Below are 12,639 nucleotides of genomic sequence, written 5' to 3'. Positions count from 1 at the left end.
CGACGCCCGTACCGGAGGTTGAACAAGTCCCGGTGGAAACTGCCGAGCAAGCGGAGCAGGGGCGGTCGAGGAGACGTTCCTTCACCACATCCTTCCACAAGTCGAAACTGTAAGTATCTATATTTTTTATGTAAGCTTTGCATTTTGCATTGGATGCTATTATCTTCTGAATTTGTCTCTGAATTCATTAGATCGGCATCCACCGAAAGCCCCGACCAGCTAGCTGGGTGCGGAACGTCCTCACCAACAACAGCAGGACAAACTGCTCAGCAACCAGCCGTGGAGGAGCCCATGGCAGGGACTCCGCCTGGGCCTCAGCAGGCGGACGACCAGACGCCAGTCCCTGAGCAGCTGGTCAAGAAGACAACCGAGCAGAATACAAGTGCTCCAAGCACGAAACCTGCTGAGGCGGATACCACGGCGCCAAGGGAGCTGGATCTAGCCGAGGGGCAGCAGCCAGAAGTTGCCCAGAACATGGTTGCCGACGCGACGGCTTGTAGGAAAGCCCTGGTGGTCGTGGAGTCTGCGAACTCCAGACCAATGCCGCCTCCCGAACAGGAGGCTGAAGAGGATGAAGTGGAAGAAGTCCTGGGCCGTCCCCAAGATAGGCGACAACATGTATATGTGTCGCGCTATCGGAACAACGAATGGGTCATGCACGAGGAAATCCCAGAGGTCGAAGAGACCTTAAGAGTCGAACGGGCGGCCAAGCGTCTGGTGATGGAAGTCCAGGTATATTTGGCTTGAGTCCTTGACCCTGTTGTGTAGTCGAACTGTCTGACGTAGCTTGTCTATATGCAGGACTTAATGAAAACTGCAAGATACCGAAAAAGGTGCTTCGACCAGATAGAAGGAATCACGACGACCAATAAGGAGCTGATGGCTGAAGTGGAACGCCTACGGCGCCAACTTGAAGCCGCCGACCAGGAGAGGACAGACCGAGAAGCACAGAACCAAAACCTGGTCGGCCAGCTCAAAAACAAAGAGCGGGAGAAAACAGGTAAGTTTTCACCGTATCATAGCAAGTGCGGGACTTGTGTTATTTTGTTCTTGGCAGTAATAGCTGTAATGCAGGTTTAGAAGCTGAAGTGACCCGCCTCCAGGGGGAGAACAGCCGTGTGCTTGCAGAATGTGGTCGCCTGAAGGAGGACAACGAGAAACTGGCATGCAGCCAGTCGGAACTCCAAGACCACACTACCAGAATGAAGGACGACCTGAAAAGTAAGCACTCCAGACCACCTTTCTCATTCTATTGCCCACGTTGCCTTGTCGTGTCATCACGTTTGATGTCTTGTACTGCTTTCAATTTTGAAAGTCAATGCCAAGAGGCACCTGGAGGCCGTGATCAAGGAGCGTGACGACTGGAAAGCACAATGCCTTAAGGCCACCGAGGAGCGGGACACGTGGAACAAGCGGTGCCAAGAAATGGCAACTGGCATTGTGCCCGTCCTCGACCTTATCGACCCGGCGCTCACAGAGGAAGAGCTAAGGACGCCCTAGCTCGAACTGGTCGAGAGATGCAAGCAAGCATGGGGATGGTTCCAAGACTTCGTAAAGGAGGCGGGTGAGTACACGGGTGCCCATGTGCTAAGCATGGTGCGTGCTCACTACCCCCTGATCGATCTCAAACGCTTGGAGGCTGGGTACTCGAAGGAGATAGACCCAGACAAGGCCGAAGAGCTTCGGACGGCCCAGCTGGATTTGTCGTCAAAGATAATTGGCGATATTAACCTGTGCGGAGGTGGGACAGCACCTGTGCAGGGTATGCCATCGACAAGCCAGCTGGAAATGCCATCAGCTGCAAGCCAACCAACGAAGCCTGCGGTCTTGACCAGCCAGGCACCGGCGGGGCCATCCCCTTCAGCTTGACTAGCTCAAGAGTCCCCGAGACTCGAGTAGGGTATCAGAGGCGGCGAGCAGTAAATGCCATGCGCCCCGACCAGCCAATGTAATAGGCTTAGAGCTGTAGAAGGAGGACATAGTTGTGTTATTGTAAACTTGAGCCTTTTTAGGCAAGCTTGTAATAACGTAACTGTATATCGTTATAAGCTTGTTTGTTTTATACAAAACGTACTTTAAGATTGAAATTTTTTGTTGGTGTAACTAAGTGGGAACGTGTTAACGTTCTGTTTAGTTGTACCGTTTTGCTCGACACGTCATCCTAAAAAGTTTGTGCGGCCCTAGTCTGGCATGTGGTCGGAGTGTGAGGTACTATGACCTGTGCACACGTGGACGTAGACAAGTCAAACCAGGGGGGACCTACTGATCACCCGCAACGTAGAGAGCGGATCCCGTGCACGTGTTGGGAGGAACCGGAGACAGGGCCTGCTCTGAAAACCGTAGAAGGAGTGGTGGTCGACTTGTACTGGCTTAAGTTAGAATAACCATAAAATTCGGAGTGACACATTAGAGTGGTCGGAGAAATCATAGTTGCTTTAGTAAAGTAAACCGAAAATACAAGTAGAGTACATATCTCAGTAGTTAAGCATAGAAACGTCTAAGCTTGTCGATGTGCCATGAGTTCGGTACGTCCGTGCCGTCTAGATGAGCTAACCTGTAAGACGTTGGACGTGTGACTTCCTTGATCATGAAGGGTCCCTCCCATGGGGTTGCGAGTTTGTGGACACCAGCCTGGTTCATCTTCCACTTCAGGACTAAGTCCCCGACCACGAAGAAACGCTCTTTAATGTTCTTGTTGTAGTACCTGCGCAAAACAGCAAGGTATTTGGCCATGCGTACGCAAGAGTCAAGCCTTTTCTCTTCTGCGCTGTTGACTTCTAGCTCCCATACTTCATTGACCTTGCCTTCGTCGAAGTTCTCTACCCATGCTGATCTGAAAGCTATATCTGGTGGGAGGACTGCCTCAGCGCCGTAAACCATAAAATATGGTGAGACACCGGTGTTACGACTGGGCTGAGTTCGGAGGCCCCAGACCATGGCTGGTAACTCCTTAAGCTATCTTCCAGGAGCTTTATCGTTTTCTCTGTACATCCTCTTCTTCAATGCGTCCAAGATCATGCCATTTGCCCGCTCGACTTGTCCATTAGCTCTAGGATGTGCCACCGAGACGTATTTTACAACTATGCTCCTTTCATCGCAGAAGTCCCAAAAAGCGTTCCCGGTGAACTGAGTACCCAGATCAGTAATGATGCTATTGGGCACGCCGAAACGATGGATGACTTGGTCGAGGAATGTGACAGCTTTCTCTGAGGATGCCTGTACCAGAGGCATGTATTCTATTCACTTAGAAAACTTATCAATTAGCATAAAGACGCATGTAAATTTCCCAGGAGCTGGTTTGAAAGGCCCAATCATATCCAGTCCCCAGCATGCGAAGGGCCAAGAGGCTGGAATCGTCTGGATCTCATGTGCTGGTACATGGATTCTCTTGGAGAAGAACTGACAACCCTCATAGCAGCGGACTAGCTTCTCTGCGTCGGCCACTGCTGACGGCCAATAGAACCCTGCTCGGAAAGCCTTACCGACCAGTGTTCTTGAGGCCGCGTGGTTACCGCAGGAGCCAGAGTGGATTTGGTCTAGGAGATGCTCGCCTACCTCCTAGGTTATACACTTCATCAGGATTTCCTCCTTAGCGTTTTTGCGCCATAACTTGCCATCGACGAGCAGATACTGCTTACTACGACGCATCAGGCGCTCATTTTCTGTTCGATCGATATAACCGCTACCATCTGTTAAGTACTTGATGAAAGGTGTTCTCCAGTCCTTCTCATGAGTGGTCGGAAGCGGCTCGGTTGTGCTCAGCGCCAGAACCGTAGCCACTAATTGCTGGTCTGAAACTTTGTCGGTCGTTGAATCTTCATCTTCAATGGAGGGCGTGAGCAGGTCTTGGACGAATACGCCATGTGGGATTTTGGCTCAGGATGATCCTAACTTTGACAACGCATCCGCTGCCTGGTTCTTGTCCCGGACCACGTGTATGTACTCGATGCCATAGAACCTGCCTTCCAGCTTTCTTATCGATTTGCAATATGCGTCCATCTTTTCACTGGTCGTGTCCCAGTCCTTGTTGAGTTGGTTGATGACCAGAGCCGAATCTCCGTAGACATAGAGACGTTTAACTCCAAGCTCAACCGCAATGCGTAGACCATGCAGGCATGCTTCATACTCGGCGGCATTATTAGATGCTGGGAAATAAATCCTGAGGATGTACCAGAGCTGCTCCTTGGATGGTGACACGAAAAGAACTCCTGCTCCCGCACCGTCAATGTTGAGAGAACCGTCAAAGTACATCGTCCAATATTCGTCGGATCCCAGAGAGGCAGGCGTGCTTAAGTCTGTCCACTCGACGATGAAATCGACGAGTGCCTGAGACTTGATTGTAGTACGGCTTGCAAATTCCAAGGAAAAGGGGCATAGCTCCATTGCCCATTTGACGATGCGCCCGTTCGCATCCTTATTGCGAATGATGTCCCCCAAAGGATACTCGGTCATGACCACCACACGATATCTGTCGAAGTAATGTCTCAACTTTCGGGATGTTATCAGTATGGCGTAGAGCAGTTTCTGAATCTGTGGGTACCTGGTCTTGGATTCGTTGAGTACCTCACTAATGAAATAAATTGGCCGCTGTACCTTGTAGGCGTGGCCTGGCTCGTCGCGCTCGACCACCATTGTAGTGGAAACCACCCGATCGGTTGCCGCAATGTAAAGTAGGAGAGTTTCGTCTTCTCTGGGAGCAGTAAGTACCAGAGGTGATGTGAGGTATTGTTTCAGCTGCATGAAGGCAGCGTCTGCTTCCTCCGACCACTCAAACTTCTCGGACGCTTTGAGCAGTTTGAAAAACAGTAGTCCTTTTTCTCCTAATCTTGATATGAAACGGCTTAGAGCAGCCATGCAGCCGGTAAGCTTCTGGACATCCTTCACCTTTTTTGGGGGCTTCATGTCTAAGACAGCTTTGACTTTCTCCGGGTTAGGGCGTATGCCGTCGTAACTGACGACGTTGCCGAGCAATATGCCAGAAGGGACACCAAAGATGCACTTCTTTGGGTTTAATTTCCATTGGAACGCATTAAGGGCTGCGAAGGTGTGTTCCAGATTGTCAATAAGGGTATGTGCTTCCTTGGTTTTGACAACTACATCGTCGACGTAAGCCTCGACGAGGCCGTCTTTTATCTCGTCGTTGAGGCAGGCCTGTATAGCGCGTTGGTAGGTAGCACCAGCGTTTTTGAGCCCGAACGACATAGTCGTGTAGCAGTAGGCGCCGAAAGGCATGATGAAAGATGTCTTGATCTGGTCGTCCTTTTTGAGAGCGATCTGGTGATAACCAGAGTAGCAATCGAGAAAGGAAAGTAGCTCGCAACCGGCGGTTGAATCTACGACCTCGTCTATGCAAGGTAAGCCAAAGGGGTCCTTAGGGCAGTGTTTGTTGAGATCAGTGTAATCAACGCACATTCTCCATTCATTATTCTTTTTGCGTACAAGAACCGGGTTGGCTAACCATTCCGGATGATACACTTCTTTGATAAATCCGGCTGCCAAAAGCCGTGTAACTTCTACCCTAATCACCTCCTTTTTGTCGCGAGCGAACCGTCGTAGCTTCTGCTTGATTGGTTTGGCCTTGCTGTTGACATTTAAGGAGTGCTCAATCAAGTTCCGAGGTACACCGGGCATGTCGGAAGGTTTCCATGCAAACACATCCACGTTGCCCCTCAAGAACCTGACGAGCACGTCTTCCTATTTGGGATCCAGGTCAGCCCCGATGAGGGCCGTTTTGCTGGGATCGCCCTCGACCAGCTGGATCGTCTTGTGCTCCTTGGACCTGATGTTCTTGCGTGGAGCCTCAAGCTCTGGGATCTCCAAGTGATCGGCCGAGGTCTTCTTAGCGTCGAGCATGGTCTCGGCCATGCGAATAGAGAGGTTGTGGGCCTCTGCTATTTTGAAGCTATCGTCCTCGCAGGTATAAGCTGCGTATACGTTGCCCCTGAGGGTTAAAACTCCTTTCTCAGTAGGCATCTTGAGCACCAGATACCTGTAATGAGGTATGGCCATGAACTTGGTGAGCGACGGTCGACCAAGAATAGCATGGTAGGTGCCGTCGAAATCAGCGACCACGAAGTTGACGTAGTCGGTGCGAAAGTGGTTCGGAGTCCCAAATTGCACAGGTAGCGTGATCTGCCCGAGAGGTGTGGAGCTCTGTCTGGGGAGAACGCCCCAGAACTGTGCCTCGTACGGCTTCAGGTCCGCCTGGGCTATTTTCAGAGCGGGCAGGCTGTTCTTGAACAGTATATCAATGGAGCTACCACCGTCTATCAGTACCCTATCAAATTGAACCTTGTTGATACAAGGATCAAGGACCAGGGGAAAACACCTTGGCTCGGGTATGGTGGCCCATTGGTCCTTCCTGCTGAAGTAGATTTCACGGTGAGACCACGAAGGAAGCCGCGGATCGGTGAGGAGGTTGTCGGTGTTTGCCACGTTCAAGCAAGCGCGGGCGAGCAGCTTGCGTTCTCGTTTGGTCTCAATGGACACCTTGCCGCTGATGATGGTGTGCACGCGATCAGTCGGCTTGACGTATTTATGACGAGGGTCTGCATCGTCGTCGTCGTTGTCCTCGTTGCGCTGTTCTCCCGCGTCGTTAGGCTTGTCGGACGTATCCGGAGCCTGTTGACGCCTGTAGATAGTCTTGAGGACGTGGCAATTCTCCATGGTGTGGTTCGACTTAGGATGGAGCTGGCAAGGCCCCTTCAATGCTTTGGCATAGTCGTCCTCGTAGTTACGACGTCCGCCGCCCTTTTTCACGGTATTGACCTTGCCGTCGTCTTCCCGAGCGCGCTTGCTCCTGTAATCGTCATGGCGGTTGCGCCGCTGATTACGTTGATCACGATGGTCGCGGGAGTCGTTGCGCTGGTTGCGGCGGTCAAAATTGTCATTCCGACCACGATTGCCGCGGTAATCGTCGCGGTGTGGAGGGTGGTCGGAGCGTGGAACCCTTGCTGCTTCTTCAACGATTATCTTTTTAGCGTCGTCAGCGTCCGCGTATTTCTTAGCGGTGGCCAAAAGCGCTGTTACTGATTCGGGTCTCTTCCGGAGGAGCTTGTCTCTTAGGGCGTCGTGGAACCGAAGGCCAGTGACGAAAGCCTCGATTGCTTCGTTGTCGGAGATTGATGGGACCTTGATGCGCATCTCCGAGAAACGCCGAACGTACTCGCGCAGTGGTTCATCCTTCCGATCTCGGATCCGTTGCAGGTCGTACTTGTTGCCGGGTTGTTCACAAGTAGCGATGAAATTGTCGATGAAGGCCTGCCTGAGCTCCTGCCAAGAGTCAAAATAATTCGCTGGCAAGCTAACCAGCCATTGGTGACCTGCATGACCAACAGCGACTGGGAAGTAGTTAGACATGACGTGCTCGTCAGCCATGGCTGAGCGGCACGCAGTTTCATAGAGCATGACCCATAATTCGGGGTTTTCCTTGCCGTCGTACTTCTGAAGTTTCTCGAGTTTGAAATTCTTGGGCCATATGACTTGGCGAAGGTGTGGAGTGAACTGCTTCAAACCCGGCGGGCCATGGGCAGTGTCATATTCCATACGGCGATAGCTTTCATGGGATGCACGATCGTTGGCTCTCTGGTTGATGCGAGCGCGCAGATCACGTCCGATGAGGTAATGGCGGAGATCGTTATTGCCATCGCGGCGATCTCGATTGCCATCTGGATTAGCCCTGCGACCGTGGTTATCACCACGATTGTCGCGGTTATCTCGGTGGTTGTCGCCTCGAACGTCGTGGTGGTTATCCTCCCAGTGGCGGTTGTCGTCCCGACCACCATCATGACCACCGTTTCTGCCTTGACGGTTGTCTGATGGGTCGTTATTGCGCGAGCCACGTTGGTTGAGTGGCTGTGAGCGACTTGAGTATTGGTGGCTGTGGCTTGATTCGACAGAAACGGATGGAGCCCGGGCTTGATTCATCTCTACGGTCTGAGCCATAGCAGCTGTCAGATAAGCTTGTATGTCATCACGGACTGCTTGGGTCTCGGGAGTGTTGGGCAACCGCTGCATTGTCACCATGGCGATGGCTACATTGGCGCTTGGGGTCTTGAAGACTTGTTTGTCCCCCACCCTATCAAAAGCATTGTTGAGGTCACATGGTCGGAGCCCTATGCGTCGTGCCTCCTGATCTGCTTCAGCTTCGATTTGCCAGCGATTAAACCGGTCAATATTGCGTGCTTCGCGTGCAGTCTTTTCTTGTTCTATTTCGCCAACTGCTGGCGGCTCGTCGTTGCTGACAACATGGATCAAATCCCCTCGTCTTGGCAGGAAAGACGGAAATTGGGGGAAAACCGGGGCATGGTCTGGTAGATCCAGATCGTATTTGACGCCTTCATCTTCGTGACGCTGAAGCTCGGTGTGGACAGATGCGTTGGATGCGATGCCGGATGAGGAGCTAGAGTCACCCTCTCAGACTGTGTGGACGGATCCTTCTTGATAATCTTCAATTCGGACCATGTTGATGATGTTGCATGGCTTCGGCCAAGATCGGTGTATAGGACATAGATCCGAGCGGCATCGTAGGTTGTACGCGTAGCTGGAGGCAGCGTTTCGCAGGCCGTAGGGCTGGACCTGGTGGTTCTCCATCGGGACTTCGTACTCGCATAGTCGGAGACCCGTCGCAAAGGCTGGCTGGCGACGAGCGGAGCGCCCCTCAAGAGTAGATACGACCACAAGATCTGTTCCAAGCCGTGTAGGATGACTGGCCCGAGCTGGTCGGATAGATCTGTTGTGGGGAGCTGTTACCTGCTCATTAGGTTGGCTTTGAATCGTACTTACCAGAGCTAGGGTTTCAGCGAGTTCGATGCCGACCCGATCGATGGAGTCGAGCAGGTCGGTGTCGTCGATCTGCTTTCCTCTGTAGCGGGGAAGCGGATGACGGGTTGTCGGTGTGGCTGTAGGCGTGGTCGGAGCCAGATGTACCGTGGTCGGAGCCAGATCCATCGTGGTCGGAGCCGTGTTCGTCGTGGTCGGAGCCGTGTTCACCGTGGTCGGAGCCGTGTTCACCGTGGTCGGAGCCGTAGCCGATGTAGGTGAAGTAGTCGTCGGCGCGGGTTGAATCCACGCCTCCTCCGCGGTCATGGCGATGGAGACGTCAGGGCCGGTGGTCCAAGTGATCTGGCCGACGGTGAACGTGAGGCCGTTGGGCGTAGCCATGGAGCCGGAGATGATGACCATCTTGTTTGCTTGGAGAGCAGTACGCACACCCCCTACCTGGCGCGCCACTATCGACGAAATATGGTCGGCAATCTACCTAGGGGTATGCCCAAGGTAGTAGATTATCGGCAGACAGATGTGCAAGCCCCAAACAAGACGGTGACGCAAGACAGACACGAGGTTTTATCCAGGTTCGGCCGCCAAGAAGGCGTAATACCTACGTCCTGCGTCTAATTTGTATTGCTGTATGTCAATGAGAGATGTTTTTTAGAGGGGTCCCCTGCCCGCCTTATATAGTCCGGGGGGCAGGGTTACAGATCTGGAAACTAATCCTAGTCAGTTACAATTGTCATATGTGGCCGGATAAGGATTCCTATTCTAACCGACCAGGATCCTGCTTGGTCGCCAAATCCGTCTTGATTCCTTGTGTGGGACTCCGATCAGGTTAACTGGGCCGCACGTCGTCTTTCGGGTGGACTGAACCCATCGATCTGGGCCAGCCCAAGCTTAGCCGTAAGGGTATAGGGGTTAATACCCCCACAGTCTGTGTCCAGACAGTTCCAAGTATGCCGCTTTGGGAGCAGCCATATGGGAAGAACGATTAAATAGCCGATACACACAGAAATCGACTATTACGGACTGTAAAGCTCGTGGGTAGCAATTGATTTTATGTTGATAGGTACAATACACGTATATGTAAATGAGATCAGATGGATATTACCCGCATAAATCATTGAGCCGATGAATCTAACAAAAAAAGATATAACATGCGAAAAAATCGACTATCTAATACAAACGGATCTACATACGCTCTGAATCTAATATGTTATCATCAACAGTGAGGTTCGACTGGATCGATGATAGCTATGATGATAATAACGAACTAAAACTGAAGAATCCGTAAAACCATCTACATTTTGATAGGCTTTCCGAAAGACATGTTATACGTGAAGGCCCGGATAAATCGGCTAAAATAGCGGATTTAGGTGAAGAGAACTACAACGTATGAATAATCGACTATTTCACATGAACAAGCCTATGAACTCCTCAGACTCAACCTGTTATCTCTAATAGTGGAGTTCGACCGGATCGATGCAGCCGTGAAAAAGACAACGGATTAAACCTTCAAAGTACACAGATCTATTCACGCTTAACAGAATCATGTAAACATGCTGTAGGCATTAACGCACAAGCGGTCAACTATTTAGCCAATGCAGGTATAGCAAACAGTTAAGGTCACGCCTAATTAAGAACAGATCTACTAACTAGCATCCTTCAATCTACAATGCTATCAGTGGGGATCGGCCGGATCGTTACAGCCATAATAGTGAACCGTAGACCAAATTTAACTAACCAGCAAACCTCTCTAAGATCATACGTGCCTTAACCGCGTACTATGCGCGACCAAGATCAAAATAAAATAGTCGATAAGACATAACCCGTTGCTCATTGTAAGAAGAATCATGTTTTGACAAAGCAAACGACGGATTCAAAGGATATGAGGCCGATCTAAATCGATCTCGATCGGACGAATTGATGTTGTTGTAAACTAATAACAATGAAAACATCAGCAAGATCCGTAACTTAATGAATCTATCCGAAGGACGCCATCCTTAGATAGAGCCGATAACTTGACCTTAATCTAGTTCGAGCAGTGGAGGTCGACTGAATCGATGTAGCCATACTTGAACTAGATAAGAGTTGATAATTAGCTTATACTAGAGTCACAGTGGAGGTCGACCGGATCGATGCAGCCGTATGAATAGAAGTATAAGCCATAACAGTACTTACAGATAAGCCAGAGGTCGGCCGGACCGATGCAGCCCTGCTCGCTGAAGAACTCGCCGAGATCTACTCTTTTCATATTCCTAAGGGTTGGCCGAAGCCGAAAAAGTAAATGACTTGTATTTGATTGATTGTGTGTCCTTTATAATAGCCGGGGTTTAATATTTATATCTGGAGCCTAAACATGAATCCTATTTAAGTACGACTCATTACAATCTTTGGTATAAAAAAATATTTCTATCTTAAGATAACTTGGACCCTATTCTTTACCCTTTTGTAGAGTCTGATATGTAGTTTCCCGACGCCAACTGTAGCTCATCATCGTTATCTGCTGACGTCATTCAAAGAGAGCCGATTCAAGTGTCGCATCTGAATCAGCTGATATCGATCCTTATGCAATCGATTTCTTGATTGACATAATCTTGGAAGCTTTTGAGTTCCCGCATTCTTCTCCCAAATTTTGGTGTAAACACATGCCCCCCAATTTTGGGATAAAAGTGATTTTATTCCAAAATTCCTTATTTGACACTAAAAAAACTTGTTGTTCCTAATTTAACACCCAAAGTTGAAATGTTCCTTATCCGACCTCGGCTGAAATTTATGTTCCCAAAATGACACTACCGTCACTTTGGACCTACTGTATGGTTAACTGACATGTAGGGCCACATGTTAAAAGACTAATATGCCCCTGGCTCACACAGAAAGAGAGAAGAGAAGGGGATAGGGCTTCAAATCTCATCGGGTTTGGCTTCGTCCGCATTGGATGGACGACGGCGGCGGCGGAGCATCAGAGGCCGACACGAGCGGGGCTAGAGCCGCATGCGAGGCCGGGGCTGGCTCCCTACGTGAGCCTAGCACGGCCAGGGCGGGCGCCGCCGTTAGCAAGGCCGGGGCAGGCTCCCCGCATGATGCCAGCATGACCATGGGTGGGGTGGCCTGCACTGCAGGCGGCTGTACAGGGTGAGTTTGTTGCCTTCCATCTTCTTGTGCACTGCTTGCCGAAGATGTTGAGCATGTCAGCGGATGCAGCTTAGCTTCCTTCTCCTGTAGTAGTATCTGTTATGCGTACAAGGTGCTTGATCAAATGTCGTGTCAATGCTAAATTTTATTACAGTATGCCTCTCATATCTGAATCTTCTCGTGCTCTGCCCATTTTCAAGACTGATGAAATATTTGGATTTTCTAGAACTTTGTTTTGCCTTGCACAATGTTTACTCCCAACTGCAAGATTTTTTTTTTTTTTAGTTCTATGTAAACACCTGTAGTTTTGAAGCCTAGGGGACAAATACGTTGAGAAGACAAAGAAAAAGGCTATCTGGAAATATTAGCGGTTGTGTATAGAAGTACAACTCATAGCCTTGCATGTATTTCACCATTCAATTGCTAAGATTTGCTTGCACAGTCTAACTATAAGTGAAGTAATTTTCATATGAAAAATTATTTAGCTGGTTTAAGAGAGATTGATTTATAAGGAAACGTTGTGCACATATGCTGATATTTCTAAAAAAGACACGGAATGTTGCCCATGTATTAGTAGGTCCCTTGTCCTTGCATGAGTTTCATCCGATTAGCAGTTTAGGAGTACACAGACCGCCTGTACATAGATAGTTGAAATCTGATGCATGCTGCTATTGTTGTGAAATATCAGGTTGGATACAAATACCAATTATTTGCTGAAAATCAAATTGCTTG

The sequence above is a fragment of the Miscanthus floridulus genome, chromosome 13, assembly GCF_019320115.1.
Source record: "Miscanthus floridulus cultivar M001 chromosome 13, ASM1932011v1, whole genome shotgun sequence".
Taxonomy (NCBI): Eukaryota; Viridiplantae; Streptophyta; class Magnoliopsida; order Poales; family Poaceae; genus Miscanthus; species Miscanthus floridulus.
Note: the sequence above shows the minus strand (reverse complement) of the source record.